Source organism: Bos taurus, chromosome 2 (genome assembly GCF_002263795.3).
Source record: "Bos taurus isolate L1 Dominette 01449 registration number 42190680 breed Hereford chromosome 2, ARS-UCD2.0, whole genome shotgun sequence".
In the NCBI taxonomy this organism is placed as follows: Eukaryota; Metazoa; Chordata; class Mammalia; order Artiodactyla; family Bovidae; genus Bos; species Bos taurus.
Genome location: NC_037329.1, coordinates 52,450,039 through 52,471,080, shown reverse-complemented (window position 1 = coordinate 52,471,080; position 21,042 = coordinate 52,450,039). Strand labels below are relative to the sequence as shown.

The window sequence follows — 21,042 nt, the reverse complement described above, 5'->3', positions numbered from 1 at the left end:
CAAAATCCAGGGGCAAAAGAATATCAGGCAAACAGTTCGGAGACAAAAGAGAAATTTCCATAGAGGATTAGAGGGCTAGAAATGGAAATCCTTAGTACTGATGTTAGATATCTTTAATATTTTAATATTCATTTTGTATCAATTAAAGTACCCTGCAGTAACATGCTTTTTTTAAATGGTATTAGGAAATATGAGGGAAAGGCAAGATTAGAATCTGTCCTTTAAAATCCAAATCAACAAAATCATAAAGATGTATCAATTGAAATATTTAGTATTTTAACTTCTCTCATCTCCAAAGTTCCACATGAACACAGAAGTTTACTAGAAATAGCATTAGTTAAAAGTACGTTTTCTTCTATTTGTTTATTGCAGAAGGTTTTTTTCTAGTTGTCATATATTTCTTAAGCAGCTTGTGATTTGCCAACAGTCTAAGACATATATTGGTGATTTATGAAGTCATCTCTAGATAGAGTTTAGAGATTGTTACTGATAAATTTTTAAAAGTCCAGAAACCCAGTTTAGACCAGGGCTGAGTAAATCTGGGGCTAATAGATGCGGTAATGAGAGCTGTATCACTATTTTTAAATATTACAAGGGGCATATCACTAGCTACTCACTATTATAAGAAAAAGAGTCAGTCTGATAATAATAGACTGGGATTTTAATATCATGAAGGTATTTAGGAATGAGTCTGTTGAGTAAAGTAAAGGCATTATGCAAACAAGGATGGATAATTTCTAGAAGGTCTGCTATTCTCCATAGTTTTGCACAGGCTGGCCCATATCATCTGACACAAAAGTTTCCACTAAAGAAGATAAGAAGCATAGCTCAAAGTTCCCTGATTGGAGCAAGCACTATGCCTTTTATCTATCTAGTGGCCTTGTTTGTCACTATTATCTCTTTATCAAATGGTTTTTCAAGGAGACATTCCAATGATACAAATATTTTGTCTAATGAGGCAGACCTTACAGTACACAGTATTCTTTGCAAACTACTCAAAGCCACATTCTGCAACCTCACCATCTCTTAAGTTAGTAATTTAATGGTTTGTAAATAGTGCATTCAAATAAGAGTAAGGTAGCCTGAGAGTTAATTAATTCTCCCTTGCATCCCTATCCAGCATATATGCCTACCTTATCTGGGACTCTAAGTCTCTAGATTAATTAGCATTCAAAGTCAACAAACAGCCTGAATCACTGCAGAGAGAGATTATAACTTAAACTCCTAAAACTAGGTACATAATATTATGTATTTCATATAATAGTTCTTCAATTGATCTTAGTAGAACTGAATGACATAAAGAATACCTTGTTTCTGTTTATTATCCCTCTTGTTCAATGTTCCTTTTCCTGCTTTGTTTCTAAACTTTACTTGCAAGAACTAAATTTAAAATATCAAATAAACTCCTTCAAACTGTTTAGAGTAAATGTCTGCAGGGCACAATGTGTTACCCCCTCCCGGGAGGACCTATATATGACAAAGGAGCAACAGGTGATGATGAAATTTCAGCCATCTGCAAAGTGCAGTTGACCCGTGAACAACGAGAGGAAGAGGGGGTTAATCCATGTATAATTCATAGTAGGTTCCTCTCAATGTGTGAATTCAACCAACCACAGACCCAGAGGACTGCAGTATTTACTACTGAAAACATCTCAGTATATGCAGACCCGCGCAGGTCAAATTTGAGTGGTTCAAGAGTCAACTGTAGATCAGGATAGTTTGTGAATTAAAAGGACACTTCTCAGGTACTGAAGGCTGGTGCCTACTCTACTAATGTATAATGCTAAATTTGCTTGGAAGGATTAAAACATCCTTTCACATTAGAACATAATACAAAAGGCTTTAAAACTATGCATATCTTTTAATTCAAAACTTCTTATAAGAATTAACTCTGCAACTTGTCAAGAATCTTTTAATTAAAGTCTTTGCCAAAAATTGAAAGCAATCAAAATATAGAAAAAAAAAAAAAAGGCGGGGGGGGGGAAATCTCTGATGATCAAATGATTAATGATCAAAAATCATAACAAAAACTGTTTACTGCGAATTCTTGGCAGTCCAGTGGTTAAGACCCCATACTTCCACCACAGGTGTGCAGGTTCAATCCCTGGTCAAGGAACTAAGATTATGCTCTGTGGTGTGATTAAAAAAAAAAAACAAAAAACTGCATATTGGCATGGGAAAATGTCTTAACTATTGTATGACTGCAGGAAATGAATATACAAAAATATATGATGAAAAGATGTAGATGAGCATGAAGACGCATACATGCACACATGTAGACATAAATCATAAATAATCATTTATGATAGAATTACGAGTGATTTTGTTTTTCTCTTTGTGCTTCATTTTATTCTTGAAGTTATCCTCATTGAATTTGTTGCAACTTGTAATTAAAAGAAACTATAAATTTTTCTTAACTTTAGGGAAGGAGGCCAAATTGTTTGAAATGACATACTACTCACCAATTTCTGAACTCCCCTCCAGGAGATTGCAAGTGGTCTTCAAATTATTTTAACTACTTTTTCTATAAAGAAACGTATTAAAAACTATCATCAAGGGTTAAACTAATGGATTTAGGGTTAGTCACAAACACTATAATTTGATTTTGCAAATACTGCTTATCTAATGCTTGAAATACAATAATTAATTTAAAATGTACTTGAATTATTACATAATTGTAAACAGATCAAGATCTTTATTTACTATATATAGGAAAACTAGAGGTATATTTTGATAGTGTGTTAGGAACTAAAATACTATTTTGTACTTATGGTTTTGAATAGGAACATGGGTAGGTATAGCATGAGCTCAAAGTTTTAAATCAAGTTCAAGCAAAATGTCAAAATTAATTTGAGCCTTAAATACTTAGGTATGGGTCTTGAAATGAGAGGAAATATTCAATTAAGGTGAATAAAATTGAAAAGAACTTCTAGTTTCACACAATTTCCAAAGTGTCTGTACTAAGAAAGCAGAAAAATGTACTGCATAATCATCCATATGTGTTACACATGTTTAAAAAAAGAAAAAGACTGATTGGCTATCCAACTACAAGAGACACTATCTTAAAAGACTGTCTCCTCTCATAGCCACTCAGATATTTCCTATATTTAGATACAGGCAATAGGAGAATGGATACTCAATTAATTTGATTGAAAACCTGATACAGTTGAATTTTATGACATGTGAATTATATCTCAATAAAACTGTTAAACATAAATAAATAAATAAACATTAATTCAATGGCCTGCCTCTTGAGAAATCTGTATGCAGGTCATGAAGCAACAGTTAGAACTGGACATGGAACGACAGACCAGTTCCAAATAGGGAAAGGAGTACGTCAAGGCTGTATATTGTCACCCTGCTTATTTAACTTATATGCTGAGTACATCATGAGAAATGCTGGGCTGGAAGAAGCACAAGCTGGAATCAAGACTGCCGGGAGAAATATCAATAACCTCAGATATGCAGATGACACTATCGTTATGGCAGAAAGTGAAGATGAACTAAAGAGCCTCTTGATGAAAGTGAAAGAGGAGAGTGAAAACGCTGGCTTAAAGCTCAACATTCAGAAAATGAAGATCATGGCATCTGGTCCCATCACTTCATGGCAAATAGATGGGGAAACAGTGGAAACAGTGACAGACTTTATTTTTGGGGGCTTCAAAATCACTGCAGATTGCGCCTACAGCCATGAAATTAAAAGACGCTTGCTCCTTGGAAGAAAAGTTATGACCAACCTAGACAGCATATTAAAACGCAGAGACATTACTTTGTCAACAAAGGTCCATCTAGTCAAGGCTATGGTTTTTCCAGTAGTCATGTATGGGTATGAGAGTTGGACTCTAAAGAAAGCTGAGCACTGAAGAATTGATGCTTTTGAACTGTGGTGTTGGAGAAGACTCTTGAGAGTCCCTTGGACAGCAAGGGGATCCAGCCAGTCCATCCTAAAGGAAATAAGTCCTGCATATTCATTGGAAGGACTGATGATGAAGCTAAAACTCCAATACTTTGGCCACCTGATCCAAAGAACTGACTCATTGGAAAAGACCCTAATGCTGGGAAAGATTGAAGGCGGGAGGAGAAGGGGATTACAGAGGAAGAGATGGTTGGATGGCCTCACTGACTCAATGGACATGAGTTTGAGTAAACTGTGAGAGTTGGTGATGGACAGGGAGGCCTGGCATGCTACAATCCATGGGATCGCAAAGAGTCAGACATAACTGAGCAACTGAACTGAACTCAATGGTAACTTAGACTTAGTAAATAAATATTTTTAAATAAAGCTTCCAAGTTCTAGTACTTTTTACAATTGAAATGCCATGTTTCATTTTCAAATAAGAAGAAATAACTGTATTATTCCTGGAATTGTTTTCCAATATAACCATTTCATAGTATTTAACTTTTGAAATCATCTATACATTATTTTGCCAACAAAGGTCCATCTAGTCAAGGCTATGGTTTTTCCAGTGGTCATGTATGGATGTGAGAGTTGGACTGTGAAGAAAGCTGAATGCCGAAGAATTGATGCTTTGAACTGTGGTGTTGGAGAAGTCTCTTGAGAGTCCCTTGGACTGCAAGGAGATCCAACCAGTCCATTCTGAAGGAGATCAGCCCTGGGATTTCTTGGGAAGGAATGATGCTAAAGCTGAAACTCCAGTACTTTGGCCACCTCATGCGAAGAGTTGACTCATTGGAAAAGACTCTGATGCTGGAGGCATTGGGGGCAGGAGAAGGGGACGACAGAGGATGAGATGGCTGGATGGCATCACCGACTCGATGGACGTGAGTCTGAGTGAACTCCGGGAGTTGGTGATGGACAGGGAGGCCTGGAGTGCTGCAATTCATGGGGTGGCAAAGAGTCAGACACGACTGAGCGACTGAACTGAACTGATACTGAAAAACTAGGGCCTCCCTTATAGCTCAGCTGATAAAGAATTTGCCTACAATGCAGGAGACCTGGATTTGATCCCTGGGTTGGAAAGATCTCTGAAGAGGGTATGCCAACCCACTCCAGTATTCTTGCCTGGAGAATTCTCATGGACAGAGGAAACTAGTGGGTTCCAGTCCCTGGGGTCGCAGAGTTGGACATTAGTAAGCACAGCACAAGACCATACTGAAAAACTTAGCCTCCAAATCTAGAAAGAAAACAATCTACAACTAAAAGAATATAAATAATTAAAAATTAGTCTCCAGAAAAGATAAAAACACTAATAAAAATACGAAACATGTAAATGAAAAATTGGATGCAAGTTTATCATTCCATCTATTTTTAGAGAGACACTAAGGAAATACTTAGTGTCTTTTCCTTTAGACATTAAGGAAATAATTATCAATATATAATTTTCCATATTTTAAAATGAGCACGAACTTTATATGAAAAATAAATCCTAATCCCAGGAAAGTGCCATGTGGCATTTTTTAACTTTATTACCACTTTGTTGACTCTCTGTCCCAGAGCAGATCACCTCCAACATTAATACTCTGACCTTATAGAAAAGTGACAGATAAAGTTTATGGTGAGAAAAAATGAGTTTTTATGGGTTTCCAAAAGGGAATTCTTAGGACACTGAAAGCCATATAATAATATTGATTTGATACCCAACTTTTTTACTGCCAAATTACAAACTTCAGATTTCTGGAAAAATGTCCAAGTGAACTTACAGTAAAATACAGTAAAAGAGAAGCCTGAGCTCACGATAAAAAGTCTAAATCACTTTGCAAACTTTAAATATACATATGCAATATATTTTTTTTTAATCAGATCTTTTTTAAGTTTTTAGTATCCCAAGGTTGACCTTTCACTTTGGGACTGAGTGATTTTCTTCCAGACATTTATACAAAGTCACACATAAGCTCACACCTTTCTGAACAAATAATTTCCATGATTATTTCTAGTTCCCTTCTCTTTTAAAGGCAAATGTACAAGGTACAGACACAAGGATTACTTTCTTGTAAAACTATCTTCAAAAATCAATTAGAATATTCAAAATATTCCATTTTCACAAATGAAAATAAGTTACTTGCTGAAATGACAGTCTTCCATTTCACTGCCTTAAAAATTAAGCTGGCATGGATAATAAAAGAGTTTTCTAACTGGATATGCTTGGCATTCAAATATTTTTAAAACAAATACTAATCCATAATTAGATTTCACAGGCACAACCTATAGAAAATAGAATCTGCCTTTATTTTTCTGAGAGCAATGTTAATGATTTGATATCATAAAATTTGTAACAAAATCACTGCTTGCACAAGCCAATAAACAAACCTTCAGATGAATGTTTATTTTCCTTTACAGTCTAGTTTTGTTTGTTTGTTTTTTACCATTCATTCAGCAAATATCCATTGTGCCTACCACACACCCATTGCTGCTCTGGGTATCTGGGGATAAACTGGGCAACAAAACAAACGTTCCTGTTATTATAAGAAATTTCTTCTTAATTGGAATAAAAAGACAATCATGAAGTAAATGTATATCAGATGGTAGCAAGTACTATAAAGAAAAATTACACAAGGTAATAGAGAATAAGGTGCTGAGCACAGGGGCTGGGGAAGAGTAGGACTTTATATGGAGTTGTCAGAGGACATTTCACTGACGGTGAGATGACATCTAAACAGTAACCAGAAGAAGAGAGGGAAGGGGCTCTGAAGATGTGGATGGTAAGCCTTCCAAGCAGCAGGCAGAGCTAGAGCCTGAGATGGAATATACTCACCATGTGAAGACAGCAGGAAGGTCTGTGTGACAACAACAAGCACTTACTGAATGATAACATTCTAAAAATTATGCTAAGTGTTTGGTGATATTAAAGTGACCCAAATATTAATTACAATACAGACTTAAAATGTTATAAACCATTTGAACTGGGTCTCAAAGAGGGACCAATACCAAGTACTACTTCAAGAAGATGAACCAAGGGGTCAGAAAGTACAGTGGGTCAAGATCCCAGTAACAAAGACAAGCTGAAGAAACGTGTAGATACTCTTGGTTCATTCAGCAACTGTTCAACTCGTTTCTCCTTTTGCTTTCTTCAAGAATTCAGACTAAAATACTTAGTTTCCCAGATACAAGGAAGACTGTTTCACAGTCTTCCAAAATGACATTAAGTGGAAAGAAGGCTCAAAACTGGAAAGCAGCCACTTTGGGAGCCAGGACAATGCTGAACACCTCTGAACAAATCAACAACCTGTAGAACTTTAAGCTGACTCATCCCAGGCCTCTGGTATCAGGCCCTCCTCTCCCAATTCCTTCTGCCCTTAGCCTTGTTCATCATCCTCAAACTCAGCTACATTTAATCTGTCTTCTTTTTTCTTCCTCTGAAACTTATGGATATTTTAGCATCCATCCTCTACTCAAAAACCAATGACTGTTCCTACCTGAGAAAGAAAATTACTTAACAGGAAACAAGTGTGTGCGTGCATGCGTGCTCAGTCGCTAAGTCGTATCCTACTCTCTGTAACCTCATGAACTGCAGCCTGCCAGGCTCCTCTGTCCATAGAATTTTCCAGGCAAGAATCCTGGAGTGAGTTGCCATTTCCTTTTCTAGAGGATCTTCCTGACTTAGGGATCCAAGCTGCATCTCCTCTGTCTCTTGCATTGCCAGGCAGATTCTTTACCACTGAATTCCTTTCTAGCCTCAGTTCCCATCACTGTCACAGACACTGTTACTTCAAATGCAAGACTCCCTTGCCATTTTTCAAACATTCCATATACATCCCCACCATCATGCACAACTAGTGCTGTTTCTTCTTTTGGGAATCCTTTCACCTTTAGTACCTGTCAAATTCCTACATAAATATAGCTCAAGACTTCATTGAAACCGCATCTCATCCATGAAGGTTTAAGGCAATTGCTTACCCATATTCTTGCTGGGAAAATCCTATGGACAGCAGACCCTGGGAGGCTACAAAAAATCCATAGGGTCACAAAGAGACAGACACAACTGAGTACCTGAGCAAATTCATCCCATCAGAAGTAATTACTCCTTCCTTTGTAGTAACACCAACTTCACTTGCACCCTAATAACAGCAGTTACCACAATCTTACTCACACTATAGAGTATGTGTGTGTCTTCCCAACCAGATTTTGTTTCTGTGGCAACAGTTTGTGTACAATCCATGTTTATATCTATGCAAATCCCAGCAAAGTACTTTGCACACAAGGCATTTCAATAAATGTGTTTCAAATTCTCATCAAAAGATTATAAGAAGCCTTCACAAAAGGTGAAGGGGAAAAAAGAGGTATTCCTGAATTGAAAATTACAGCAGCATCATAAAGTCAGGTGTCCAGTTATTCAAATAAGCTCTAAATCATTGTAAATATCATTGAATGAGAACATAAAGACAACAAAAAATAAACCATGAGTGGTTACTGGGCAGCATAAAATTAAAGAAGAATGGGGAAATGAAAAGTGTAAAGCTACCTATATTAGGAAGCATTACCAAGGAATACTCAAACAATTCATTTAACAAGTACTTACTAAGCGCCTACTTTAGCCCAGAAACTCTATTAATTGCTGAGAATACGAAGGTGAAAATATTGAGAAAGGGCTGAACTTTTACAAGGAGTATTTTTTTTTATTTTAATTAGAGGCTAATTACTTTACAATATTGTGGTGGTTTTTGCCATGCATTCACATGAATCAGCCATGGGTGTACAAGGAGTATTTTTAAGTTCAAAGTGTTGGCCTATAAATGATTACTTCCTGAAGTATGACCAAAACAGCATCTGAAGGACCTAAAGACTATGGATACCCAAATTTCAAATCCAAATCTAGAAAATGATCTTGCCTAAATTGTGATTATGTAGGCATTCTCTCCCAGGACTGCTTCTGAATGTTAAAAGGGCTTCCTTTCTTTTCAGTGACTATAAACTGCTCAGATAGAAAATTTGAGTTCCAGATACTTGAATCCATTCCCTATCCTGAGATAAGTTCTATCCATGCACAGGTTGTTTTAATAATTAAGGTAACAACAACCCTGCCATCATGAATAAAGAGGCAGGAATTTATTAAAACAGTGCTATCTAGGGGATGTCGTGTGGGAGATGAGTGGATAGTCGTCTGCTTTGTCCTCTGAGGTCAAAGTAAAAGAAACAGAATGAAAGTACAACAAAAAGGACTTAGGTTAGACATGGGAAGAATTGTGAGGCACTGGTTCATGCTGCCAAGATTCACTCTGAGCCTTTTCTTCTGTAGATCTTGGGGCGGGGGAAAGAGGTAGCCTGCTTAGTTTAGAGCAAAGCAAGCAGATACAAAGATGACTTCGTAGGGACTCTTTTGGACATGTTTTACTATTGTATGTAACCATTTGCATGTGGACTGGAAACATATGACACTATCACTCTTAAGAATTAAAAGAAAGAATATACCCAAAATGCCATCTAGTATAAAATCTGATTTAGTGGGCTCTTAGCCACAAGGCCTCCAAGGATCTAATAACTCCTTTCTATAAACCAACATCAATAACGTAAATTATCAAATGACTTATTTGCCTTTTTAATAAACTCGAATTACTTATTTCTTCAAAAACTGAACATATCCTTGTTTAAACAATGATCCATGCATGGAGTTAAAAAGAAATTATATCTTTTTATTTACCCATGGAATAACTCGATCCAACAAAAGTACTGGTACTAAGTTATTCTGAGGATTTTTCTATAAGCCTTGTAACTGAGTATCTTCTATTCAAAACAACTGACATCTTTACACTGATGTCCCCTTAGCCATAATGAACAACTGTATAAAATTTAGTCCACAACCCCTCACAAATTAAAAACATGACTGTGCCCTTTACATGTATAAATGATATATACCAATATTAACAAATGTAATATATTTCTTAAAATTCATTCATTCAACAAGTGTTTTATTGAGGGTCTATCTAGGCACTATGCTAGGGGTAGGGACAACAAGATGTCCTAATTAGAGTTCCTGCTCTCAGTCACAGAAACTTAACATCACAATATCAAAATGCACCGTACTGAATGTCAAAAGGAAACAAACCTTAAGTTGCTTTCTACAAGTACTCAGAAAATTCAAAGGTCCAAGCAACTAACTATACAAAAGAACTAAGCAAGTATGTCAGATAACTTTAGGATGGGTCACCGACACTCTTTCCAATTCTCCTTCTCCTTGCCTTCCTCCAAAATAAAGGCTCAAAAGCTAAAATATCTTTTTTAAATTCTTGCCCACAGTAGTAGGCATCTGAATTAAATTTGTCCATTTCAGTCCATTTTAGTTTACTGATTCCTAAGATGTAGATGTTCACTCTTGCCATCTCCTACTTGACCATCTCCAATTTACCTTGATTCATGGACCTAACATTGCAGGTTCCCATGCAATATTGTTCTTTAAAGCACTGGACTTTACTTTCACCACCAGACACATCTACAACTGAGCATCATTTCTGCTTTGGCCCAGTCACTTCATTCTTTCTGGAGCTATTAGTAACTGCCCTCAACTCTTCCCCAGTAGCATACTGGACACCTTCCGACCTGGGGGGGTGGGGGTGGGGGGGGGTGGGGGGGGGTGGGCTTCATCTTCTGGTGTCATATCTTTTTGCCTGTTCATATTGTCCACGGTGTTCCCACATAACAATACTGGAGTGGGTTGCCATTTCCTCCTCCAGTGGACCATGTTTTGTCAGAACCCTTCACTAAGACCCGTCCATCTTGGATAGCCTTGCATGGCATGGCTCATAGCTTCATTGAGTTACATGAGCCCCTTTGCCACGAGGCTGTGATCCATGAAGGGTTAAACAAAGAACTTCACAGTATTTCTACAAACGCACCTAGTGGCCTCCTGAACTCCACTGTATGGCAGGAATTGATGTGATCCTCTCCTTTTAGATCTTTTTTTTATTTATTTGTTTTTAATTAAAGATAGGTGGATTTTCCAGGTGGCTCAGTGGTAAAGAATCTAACTCCCAATGCAGGAGAAGCAGGTTCGATCCCTGGGTCAGGAAGATCCCCTGGAAGAAGAAATGACACCCACTGCAATATTCTTGCTTGGATAATCCCATGGACAGAGGAGCCTGACGGGCTATAGTCCATGAGGTCGCAGAGAGTCAGACATGACTTAGCAACTGAACACACAGGCAATTAAAAGATACCTGCTTTACAATGTGCGTTGGTTTCTGCCATATAACAACGTGAATCAGCTGTAAGTATATCCCCTCCCTCTAAAGCCTCCCTCCCAACCACCCCTACACCCCACCCCTCTAGGTCTTCACAGAGCACCAGGCCGAGCTCCCTATGCTATACAGCAACTTCCCACTAGCTGTCTATTTTACGCATGGTAATGTAGATATGTCAATGCTACTCTCTCAATTTGTCCCATCCTCTCCTTCCTCCACTGTAGCCACAAGTCCGTTCTCTTCATCTGCGCCTCCTAAAATGATTTTTATCTCATTCTAGAGGTGGTTAAGCTCCAGGAGTTGGTGATGGACAGGGAAGCCTGGCGTGCTACAGTCCATGGGGTTGCAAAGAGTAGGACACAACTGAGCAACTGAATTGAACTAAGAGGTAGTTATGTGACACACATTTTATCCCTGAGATGCAGGCAGAAGTCCCCATGAACAAGCATCTGTTTCTGAAGAAAAAGAGAAAGCTCTCCATGAAAACTTGGTTTCTGGGCTCCCTTTACTTTTCTTCCAGCTTCAAAGTAAACACAATTTCTATAGGTACAAATGTCATCTGCGGAATAAGAAGTAAGCATTTTGCACCAAGGATGAGGGAACACGATGATGTTACCTGGACCTTTGATGGCATCTACCTCCAGACTTCTTATAACAGGAGACATATAAAATCCTTACTCACTTAAGTCACAGTCAGTAAGATTTTCTGCTACTTGGAGCCAGGGGCATTTTTACCATTAAAAGGAAGCCACAACAGAGATGTTTAAGTCGGACTATCTACGACTCCTTCTTGCTTGAGCCAGAGGCTGTGATCTAGTCCTTTCTAACTAGAAGAAATAAAAACAATTTTGAATTTGCATGTGTACAGTTTTACTACAATCTTCTATAACCCAGATTACTTAAATAAATATGTTCTAACTCTTCCGTGGATATTCATTTGTTGTATAGTCATTACAAGATTTTTTATTTCTTTTCCTAACTGAAACTTTCAATACCCCAAACCTATAAAATAACATTTCTTACAGTATGATATAGATCACTCATATATGTAATATACACTAATATACAGCTGAAGAAAGGGGTAAGAAATGAGAATGGAGAGAGAAAACAAGAGGAACCTAGTTAATTTGAAAGTATAAACTATGTTTTTCAATTTTGTGAGCATCTTTAAAAAGTATCTTCATAATGAATTAAGACCCCAAGATGAACAGAATTTTTAAAATAGGAAAGATTCCCCCAACTTGAAACCACTGTCTCTGTTTTTTGGAAAATTTTTAACTTGAAAAATATAAAGACTTCCCTGGCAGTCCTCCTCCCCTCCTCCTCCTAAGTCGCTTCAGTCGTGTCCGACTCTGTGCAACCCCATAGACGGCAGCCCACCAGGCTCCCCCGTCCCTGGGATTCTCCAGGCAAGAACACTGGAGTGGGTTGCCATTTCCTTCTCCAATGCATGAAAGTGGAAAGTGAAAGTGAAGTCACTCAGTCGTGTCTGACTCTTAGCGACCCCATGGACTGCAGCCTACCAGCTTCCTCCGTACATGGGATTTTCCAGGCAAGAGTACTGGAGTTGGGTGCCATTGCCTTCTCCGCCCTGGCAGTCCAGTGGTTAACATTTCATGCTTCCAATGTAGGGAGCACAGGTTCAATCCCTGAGCCAGGAACTAAGATTCCATACACTGTGTGGCAAAGCCAAAAACAGAAAAGCATGTATCAACAAGTATTGTTCATCAAACTGATTGATCACTAGAATTATTATATCACTGCACTATCCCATCTATTTCTAGTAGCTGCCCTAAGATAGTAATCTCTCCCTATGTAAGTTTCAACTGGACATATTGTAAGTGTGTACTGTTCTTGGGATAGTTTCAATTGTACACTGCTAAAAGATTCATTAATTTCAACCACCATCAACTCCATATGCCACATATACTTTTTTCTGCCTTTTGTGTTCAAACATATTTCACTGTGGCCATTCAGAGGAAAATTATACATTCCAATAACACTTGAGTTCCCCTCAGTTACCCTTTCAGTGGCCAGGGTAATGACAGAGTAAAGAATCGTGTTCTTCACAGGCTCTCTCTCTTTTTTTTTCCTCTCCCATTTGGGAGAATTTCAGCTTCAAATCTCTTGTGCCAAGAAGCAATGGGTAATGTCTAATGCTCTTCTCTAACAGTAGCTTACTCTGGCGGGAACGGGAGGAGAGGCAGGAGAAATCACTCACATTCCCAGCTTTGAAAAAGTCTTAGCATATGGAATAAGCAATCTCTTACTCTATTTTCCTAAAATAGAATTATGGAATCATAATAGGTAAAGGGGCCAGAGGAAAAGGAAACAGAATTAGAAATTTTACAACTATCTGTGAGTATGGGTAATGGCTAAAATTTAACCCTAAATTCCCAGTGAAATCAGTCCAAGAAAACACCTATAATTCATAAAACCTGGGGCTTATATATCACTTGGCATTGTTCATAAGTAGAGACTTCCTCTGTAAAAAGGATTTTTAAAACCACATTCTCATGAGACAGCAAGAATGGGAGAAATAAGGATAATAAGCATAGATAACACAAATGCCTTGGTTTTAAAATCAACACTCAAAGACAATCTACCACAATCCCTATGACCTCAAAAGAAAATTCAGAGAATAAGTCTCCTTTGTTTATGTCATCTCAGCTTCAATTCCATCAGCAGTTATCTCCTTTAAAACAAATATTTCTAGGGCCCTTACACGATAGGAAGTCCTTTTTCTCAGGCCCATTTTTATTTGGTTATCTTTTTAGGTGCACTAAAGATTGAGTTTACAATAAGCTGAACAGACAGCGTACAAAAGGCTTTTAGAACTATACCATATGGTCCAGGGAAGGGAACAATCTGGACGATCCCCATTTCAATCTGCAAGCTTGTCCACCTCTATAACACATTATACCACTGTAATAATATATTAAGATGGAAACGTAAAAGCGAAAATAGTCTATCTTTAGCATTACCAGGCAACCACACTTCTGAAAATTTACTGATAAACTTAATAAACATTTAATTTATATTCTGAAATTTTGGTATGCAACACCAGGCATATAAACCTAGGCAACTATTCACTAGAAACAATATTTCAGCAGGGATATGTGTGAGTATTCAACTTATGCTTCAGAAATTTGGAAGGAAAAAAAAAACACTTTTACAGGGGGTATCTTGGCAGGGGCTGATGTAACAGATGACACATTCTTGGAAATCAAATAAAAGCAATAGGGAAATACCCATTGTTGCCTGGTGAAGGCCTAATCACATGGACACAGCTGGAACCAATGTAGATCATTCATTAATAAAATTGTATTGTAGTAGCCACTTTTTGATGCATTTCAATTGCTGCTGTAGCCAAATCTCTGAATTTCTTTGTTCCATGTTAGCAAGATTGCTTGAATGGGAAATATGAGAAGATTTAGAACGGGGAGAGGGGGGGAAACAAACCTGTTCTCATGCTAAAAATGACACGACTAGCTCAAAAAGCTAAATGTCACTTTACCTTGCGATCTACTTATACTATCAGCAGCTTAAAATATGCAGCGTAAACCTGAAATGGGGAATTCATATGGTACCATGGATAAAAAGTGAGCAGTGTGAGATGCCACAGAAAACACATGAAAGACTTGTGAAAGTATTTTACAGAATGATGATATAAGATGTTGGGAGAGGGAATTAAAATGTATCAAATACTAAGGGGAGAATCAGACAACTGAATTAATATAAACTCTTTCATGGAATACTCTCTATTGACTTTTACACTGAAGTATGTACTATATGCTTAAAGGAAAATCATTCATATTTTTGACCACATAAACTTAGAAATCACTATTTGTCATCACATGTTACCAATATTTGATCTCAAACAGCCCCTTTTTAGAAGTTAGGTTTAAAATCTGTACTAAAATTCAAATGAAATAAAATATTGGCTCTAATTATAAATGTGGTATGTACTATAATAAAGTTATGGTTAAAATAATAAATTTGATATTTATCCAATTTTGCTGGCATCCGTTAATACATTTATTTTTCTATGTTTCTGCAAATATAATGACTAAGCTTCTATATCATAATTTCTGCAAATTGTATAATATCAAATCATAAAGATATAGCAGCCTTGATATGAAGCCTGATCTAAACAAAACTGTAGAATTTATTACTTACAAAAATGAAAAACTCAGTAACATTTATCAAAAGCACTGCTCAAACATTATAGGTCTTAGATATATTTCTATTATGCCTCTGTGTGTAATTAGAATAAACAAATAAATAGCACAATTTTCATGTTGCAGTTTCTAACTCATCGAAAGATATATTCCTACCACAAAACAGATAAAGGGGCTTAATTGCAAATAAAAATTATACCAATGGAGAAAATGTATTTAAAGTCAATGAATAGTATTCAATACAAAATTAACATTCAACATAAGTGAACACACAGGAAGAAAGAGTTTTTGTCTGTATTATCTCTAACCTCCAATTCTAATATTATCAAACCTTGACACAAAGGACTCAAGACAGTCATGCACTTAACTGGACCAAGAGAAAAAAAGTTTCACTGCCATTTCTTCTCAAAAGCTTCAAGTTCCTTTGGCTTAAAATGTTGACCTAAAGATGTAATTAATATAACTTAAAAGCACCTCACCCAGATTCATTTGAGCTGCTCTACAGACAAGCCACTTACATACAAGTTTAAAAAAAACACATTGGGGGGGACTTGAGAATCATAGCATTTAATACATGTGCATTATATGTACAAATCAATTTGAGTATTTGTTTGTTTTGTTATAGTAATGAGCCAATATGTTGCTGAATCTGTCTCGAGAATGAGAAAAAATAACAGGTGAGTTTATTTAATGCATACCTCTGATATACCTGTTTTACAAATCCTTTAATTATTTTAAAACATGTTCTAAACTTTTAAAAAATCTCTGGGGGAAAAAAAAAAAAAAACTTTAGATTGCACATGTTTATCTTAATGTATCCATAATAGATATATTTTCCAGCGTGTACAAAAATGTTTTACATTAATCATTTTAACACAAACCACTGTTTACTTTCTTTTTAGTCATATCTGTCATACACTTACAAATCTATGTAAGCTTTTACTCCCAAAGGAATTTTCTCATTGCCAGAAATCATTAACAATTTTAAAAAATAAAGGTCAATCAAAATATCAATCTCCTCCTAAGAAAACACATTTGGCCTATTTAACTATTCTTACTCTGAATGTATTTTAAAAAAAAAACAAAACACTGATTTTTAAAATAGATCACTTGAAAGTGAATCATTTGTTTTGCTTAATACAACAAAAAACATTTACATTTTGAGGAACATTCTAGAAAATTTCATTGAATGGTTGCTCATAGTGAAAATCTAGTTTCCTCTTCAAATCATTACTTAAAAATCATAATGCTACATTCTCACATCACTTGTAATAGTAGGTTACTAACTAAATTTAGAAAAAATTGGAAACTTAAAAACACTTTTGTATTTTACCTTGCATTTTGACTTCAGAAGAAAAAAATTTTAATGCACATCCTTGTATTTAATGGAAGCTCACTTGCTTACCTAACTACACTTGTCAAACATTCCAAAAATGAGTATTCTATCTATAAAAGATATGAACTGACTCTGAATTTTAGACAAAAATAGAAAACAACAGCAAGTTTTTTGGTCTCAACAAGAGATAGCCTGGCATAAAAATCTACTCGAGAGTTTCAATTCAAATAATAAGTTGTGAAGCAAGACAAGATTCCTACCAATCCAAAACACTATGTCCACATGACCCAAGTGGGCAATATTCAGAAGGGTTTTGTGAAAAGTGAGGCAAAAATGCGACTGCAAGGAAATCTCAAGAAGAACTGGAAAAGGCGAATTGAGCACAACCTCCTATAAGGAACAATGCTATTAAGTAAACATGGAAGTTGTGAGGAGAATGTCTGTATTTTTTTTTAAGTTGTTTTTTCTTTTTTTTTCATTATGGTGTTCTAAGTGAAGAAAGAGGGAAAACAAATGGTATAAGGAGGAAAAACTAAGGCCTGCTTGCCTTCCTTCAGTGATGCTGGGAGGGCACACCCTCTGCCTTATGAAAACCACCGCCAGAACCAAGCTACACAAAACATTTTGGCTGCCAGCCTAGAACAGTGCCAGGCTGTTTTTTATTTTTGCGCTAGACTCCCTCAATTGAGACAGTGTGGGATTGTCACTTTGATGCACATAGAGAACAAAGAATAATATAGGACAGAGGGGGGTAATTTTTTTGCCCCTTTAAAGTCAGGTTAGCATTTTGTTTTCTTTGACAGGTCTTGAAAAGACCCAAGAAACAAAAGTTATGCTGAAGAATGGATCAATTGCCTGAAGAAATTAGCGTGAGTACAATATTGTCAACAGTTTAAAAGCCATGTGAGAGATTAACATTTTAAGAAATCAGACTTAAAAGGGGTCCAAGTCATACATTTACCTGTTTAAGAGGCCACAGACCAAGAAGTACATGATTGATACATTAGCACATAATCTTATTTAAAATCTGATGGTATGAAGGAATGCCATAAAATCTGACCAAGAAAAAGAACGAATATAAGTATTAAAAATTTTAGGTCACCTTTCAGAGGCAACTGTGTCAGCTGCTATTGTTACCTTGAGTTCTCCAAAACTAAATAATCTGACTAAAAGATTATGATATTAGAATCTGAATACTTTATGCCTTTATAGGGAAAGAGGTGATAAATAATCAAAAATGTTTAAAGGATTAAACCACAAATCATCTACAAAGTTGCCACAGACACAAACAGGAAAACCATCTTTTCTATCCTATTCAATTCTGTACTAGAAGCAAAGCTAACACAAATGAGAAAGCTAAGTGTGTGCTGCTGCAAGCTTGAACTAAATCTACTACCTAAATCTGGAGACCGAAAATACCAATAAGCCATTAGCTCCTAGAGGTATGACCTTTTTCTCTCTAATGCACAAGATAAGTAGAGGTAGAGGTCCATTTCCTACAAACCAAATGAAAAGAAAGAATGAACTATGACAAGCCCAGATCCCACGCTGGCATATTTTACACTAAGCTCAGCATCATCTGGAAGCAGGATGCTTCTCACTGCCAATCAGGCGGGGAGAGAAGTTGTGAAACTAATACAGCATTGATGAATAGCACCAAAGGTCTGTGAGTCCCTTCCTCCCGCCCATCTCCACTGAATCAGCTGTTAAAAGAAGACCAACGGCTGTTACAGAAATAGCAAGAACTAAAGCACTTGCCTCAGATGTTACTCATGGAGGCATGGGCATTTACCACCTGAACCTATCTAATTTCTGACAGAATGATCCCCTGCCCAGTTTTGTTCATGGCCACAGATTCTGATAGCAAGTCACAATCAGTGTTGGGAAAGGCAATGGGGGAGGGAGGATGTGAAGAAGAAACTGAGAGAACAGTGGTCAAACTTCAAACAATATACATGCTTCTCTCATGTAAATTAGTGCTCATGCACAATACCTTGGGACAACAAAACCTGCGACAAAGGTTCCAGGTACAATGATTTGCTCTGGGTGGCAAGGGTAAGTATGCCATATAACAAAAAAAAAAAAAAAAAAAAGGCAGTATTTTGCTCCTCACTGTTCTCCTTTTGCATTTCCTTTCTTTCCTCTAAGATACACTGCTGATGCTATTACCGCATGGGACACTGATGGTTGTAGGCAAAGCATTCATGTATTGCCAAAGTGGTCCAGAGAGTGCTGTCTGGCTGGCTTTATTTCAGCAAGGAATACGAGGCAAAACCAGGAAGCAAAAAGAATGAAAGGTATAGAAGTTAGGCGATAGCCTGTGTTTTCTGTTTATTAATGATTCAGATGAAATGGGCAGAAATTTGGAAAAAGCAGCCAAGTTGACTGAATTACAAAGAAAGATTAAGGAATTAAATGCGTATAACTTGGCTGACAACCAAGGAACAATATTGAGAGTTGTCCACAACTCTCCAAAGTATATACATAAAAAGAAGAGCAAGGGATTTTTATCTACTATAGAAGTGTGAATATATGAAATAATGATGAGATAAAATAAAACTTAAGAAAGGATATTCTTCTTTCTTCCTAGAAATATGTATCATCTTACTGACCCACACTGCAGGAAAGAGTAGATAATAGGAAATGACCACATACTGCCAGGGGACTTCATTGGTGGAGAAATAAAAATGAAATCCCATTTGCTTACCTGATGTTCCAGATACAGTGATGTCTCTCTTTACATTTGTCCAACCTGGCTAATGCAGAGATACCTGTGAAATCACAAAAGACATAGTAAAGTTGCTATCTTCAAACTAAATCCAATCTGAATTCTGAATCCTTACCTGGATAAGAGTTTACTTGAATGATCTAGTAGTCTGATTCTTGGACAACCCAAGATAGAAGAACCTCTAAGAATAAAAATATTCTGAGACTTAATTAATAAGAGCTTTTTTCAGTCTTTCCAAGGATTTCCCAAATTAATTATGACAAAAAAAAAGTAATTAGATTAAAGCTCCTTAACCTTGGTACATGGACAGCCTTCAGGAGTCTATGTACTCCTGAATGAGATATGCAAAATGTGTGGGTTTATGTAAATGTATTTCTCTCTAGGGAGAAGGTCAATAGTTCATGAGATTTGCAGAAAGGTCTATAATCCAAAAAACTGTCAAGAACCTCTGCTGAGTATAGTCTAAAATCTCACAGGCAGGTTGTAATGCATATGATAACCAGTCCAGGTTTGGGGGTTTCACCCCAGGGAAATGGTGGCGGTGCACAAACACGTGTAGATCTGGGGTAAACACCTTAAGAACACTCCTTTCTGGAAGAGCATAACATCAAGTTTAAACTGTAACTTAACTCACACAGACCCATGTTCTCTGTCTGCCATGCACAGTGAAGACAACGATATCGCCATACACCCAAGGGTGGATATTCTGACTTGCATCTTCTGTTTATATTAAAATCAGAATCCTTAGGTATATACACACTAGCAAGGTCAGAACTAACACAGCAACTCATCCCAAAAGAAGCCTACATGACAAGCAAAAAAGAGTTTACCTAGCACAAAAATCACAGGAGGAGCCAAACACATCTCCTAAAAGAATTGTTCAAAACAGTAATCAGAGTCACAATAACCTACACCAGGAAAAACAAACAAACAAACAGGTCAGAGAACCTTCCCTACATCAACTATGAACAAGATGGGAAAGCATTCACAGCCAAGACAGGATCCGGAGCTGAGGTCTCGCCAAAACGACGACAATAATGAACAAACACCAAGAAGACATATATCAAGGGAAGAGGGAAAAAAAAACTCAAAATTGGTTTATTTCAGAGACTTCCCTGGTGATCCTGTGGTTAAGACTCAGCATTTCCACTGCAGTGGGTGCGAGTCCGATCCCTGGTCAGGGAACTAAGAGCCCACAGGCTGCAAGACCAATAAATAAATAATATGTGAAAGTCATAAAAAAATTTATTTTAAAGATGGCTTATTTCAAATAACAATTATGTGATATAGTCTCTCAAAAAAAAAAAATAGTGTGTTTAACCATGTGTAAAACAGATAACTAGTGAGAAGGTGCTCTGTAACACAGAGAGCTGAGTCTGGCACTCAGTGACGACCTACAGGGTGGGAGGGAGACGCAGGTGGATGATACATGTATACTCATGGTTGATTTGAGCCACAACACAACACTGTAAATCAATTATCCTCCAATTAAAAGTTTAAAAAATAAAATTTTTGAGTAGTGTGTTTAGACATTCACCTCCTGAGCATCTCTCAGCATGGCTCCATCCGGTGCTGGGAATTCATCAGTGAATAAGACAAGCACAGCTTGCCCTGCTGGAGCTTAATTTTGGAGCAGAGAGGATGATAGAAGACAAATCTATCAG

General features: G+C 36.9%; 1 protein-coding gene across 23 annotated transcripts in view; it reads right to left on the bottom strand.

Annotated features, from left to right (window-relative positions):
- Positions 1-21,042, bottom strand: part of GTDC1 (glycosyltransferase like domain containing 1) — a 496,188-nt gene that overhangs the window by 397,262 nt on the left and 77,884 nt on the right. For 19 of the 23 annotated variants that reach the window (XR_009490748.1, XR_009490749.1, NM_001076035.1 and 16 more), the window contains exon 2: positions 19,358-19,421. The exons of 2 other annotated variants lie outside the window; for them this stretch is intronic. The gene's annotated coding sequence lies outside the window, so the exon portion shown is untranslated. Of the gene's footprint in view, positions 1-12,656; positions 12,810-19,357; positions 19,422-21,042 lie in introns of all 23 variants that reach the window. 2 more of the 23 variants (XM_059875284.1, XM_059875283.1) reach the window with 1 other exon arrangement.